This window comes from Durio zibethinus, unplaced genomic scaffold (genome assembly GCF_047325235.1).
Source record: "Durio zibethinus cultivar Kanyao isolate XHJ-2024 unplaced genomic scaffold, ASM4732523v1 HiC_scaffold_3, whole genome shotgun sequence".
In the NCBI taxonomy this organism is placed as follows: Eukaryota; Viridiplantae; Streptophyta; class Magnoliopsida; order Malvales; family Malvaceae; genus Durio; species Durio zibethinus.
This window is the reverse complement of record NW_028323044.1, coordinates 6,984,634-6,987,133: the sequence shown is the minus strand read 5'-3', so window position 1 is coordinate 6,987,133 and position 2,500 is coordinate 6,984,634.

Below are 2,500 nucleotides of genomic sequence, written 5' to 3'. Positions count from 1 at the left end.
CAGCGTGTGCCGATGGTGCTCGAGGCAACCGCCCGCACCAGGGCCCAGCGTGTGCCGATGGTGCTCGAGGCAAGCGCCCGCACCAGGGCCCAGCGTGTGCCGATGGTGGTCGAGGCAACCGCCCGCACCAGGGCCGATAGTGTGCCGATGGTGCTCGAGGCAACCTGTCGCACCAGGGCCCAGCGTGTGCCGATGGTGATCGAGGCAACCTGCCGCACCAGGGCCCAGCGTGTGCCGATGGTGGTCGAGGCAAGCGCCCGCACCAGGGCCCAGCGTGTGCCGATGGTGCTCGAGGCAACCGACCGCACCAGGGCCCAGCGTGTGCCGATGGTGCTCGAGGCAACCTGCCGCACCAGGGCCCAGCGTGTGCCGATGGTGCTCGAGGCAAGCGCCCGCACCAGGGCCCAGCGTGTGCCGATGGTGGTCGAGGCAAGCGCCCGCACCAGGGCCCAGCGTGTGCCGATGGTGGTCGAGGCAACCGCCCGCACCAGGGCCCAGCGTGTGCCGATGGTGCTCGAGGCAACCTGCCGCACCAGGGCCGAGCGTGTGCCGATGGTGGTCGAGGCAAGCGCCCGCACCAGGGCCCAGCGTGTGCCGATGGTGGTCGAGGCAACCTGCCGCACCAGGGCCCAGCGTGTGCCGATGGTGCTCGAGGCAACCGACGCACCAGGGCCGAGCGTGTGCCGATGGTGCTCGAGGCAAGCGCCCGCACCAGGGCCCAGCGTGTGCCGATGGTGCTCGAGGCAACCGACCGCACCAGGGCCGAGCGTGTGCCGATGGTGGTCGAGGCAAGCGCCCGCACCAGGGCCCAGCGTGTGCCGATGGTGGTCGAGGCAACCGACCGCACCAGGGCCCAGCGTGTGCCGATGGTGCTCGAGGCAAGCGCCCGCACCAGGGCCCAGCGTGTGCCGATGGTGCTCGAGGCAACCTGCCGCACCAGGGCCCAGCGTGTGCCGATGGTGGTCGAGGCAAGCGCCCGCACCAGGGCCCAGCGTGTGCCGATGGTGGTCGAGGCAACCGCCCGCACCAGGGCCCAGCGTGTGCCGATGGTGGTCGAGGCAACCTGCCGCACCAGGGCCCAGCGTGTGCCGATGGTGCTCGAGGCAACCGACCGCACCAGGGCCCAGCGTGTGCCGATGGTGGTCGAGGCAAGCGCCCGCACCAGGGCCCAGCGTGTGCCGATGGTGGTCGAGGCTGCCGATGGTGGTCGAGGCAACCTGCCGCACCAGGGCCCAACGTGTGCCGATGGTGCTCGAGGCAACCGACCGCACCAGGGCCGAGCGTGTGCCGATGGTGCTCGAGGCAAGCTGCCGCACCAGGGCCCAGCGTGTGCCGATGGTGCTCGAGGCAAGCGCCCGTACCAGGGCCCAGCGTGTGCCGATGGTGATCGAGGCAACCGACCGCACCAGGGCCCAACGTGTGCCGATGGTGCTCGAGGCAACCTGCCGCACCAGGGCCCAGCGTGTGCCGATGGTGCTCGAGGCAACCTGCCGCACCAGGGCCCAGCGTGTGCCGATGGTGGTCGAGGCAAGCGCCCGTACCAGGGCCCAGCGTGTGCCGATGGTGGTCGAGGCAACCGACCGCACCAGGGCCCAGCGTGTGCCGATGGTGCTCGAGGCAACCTGCCGCACCAGGGCCCAGCGTGTGCCGATGGTGGTCGAGGCAAGCGCCCGCACCAGGGCCCAGCGTGTGCCGATGGTGGTCGAGGCAAGCGCCCGCACCAGGGCCCAGCGTGTGCCGATGGTGGTCGAGGCAACCGCCCGCACCAGGGCCCAGCGTGTGCCGATGGTGGTCGAGGCAACCTGCCGCACCAGGGCCCAGCGTGTGCCGATGGTGCTCGAGGCAACCGACCGCACCAGGGCGGAGCGTGTGCCGATGGTGGTCGAGGCAAGCGCCCGCACCAGGGCCCAGCGTGTGCCGATGGTGGTCGAGGCTGCCGATGGTGGTCGAGGCAACCTGGCGCACCAGGGCCCAGCGTGTGCCGATGGTGCTCGAGGCAACCGACCGCACCAGGGCCGAGCGTGTGCCGATGGTGCTCGAGGCAAGCTGCCGCACCAGGGCCCAGCGTGTGCCGATGGTGGTCGAGGCAACCGCCCGCACCAGGGCCCAGCGTGTGCCGATGGTGATCGAGGCAACCGACCGCACCAGGGCCCAGCGTGTGCCGATGGTGCTCGAGGCAACCTGCCGCACCAGGGCCCAGCGTGTGCCGATGGTGGTCGAGGCAAGCGCCCGCACCAGGGCCCAGCGTGTGCCGATGGTGGTCGAGGCAAGCGCCCGCACCAGGGCCCAGCGTGTGCCGATGGTGCTCGAGGCAACCGACCGCACCAGGGCCGAGCGTGTGCCGATGGTGGTCGAGGCAAGCGCCCGCACCAGGGCCCAGCGTGTGCCGATGGTGGTCGAGGTAACCTGCCGCACCAGGGCCCAGCGTGTGCCGATTGTGCTCGAGGCAACCGACCGCACCAGGGCCGAGCGTGTGCCGATGGTGGTCGAGGCAAGCGCC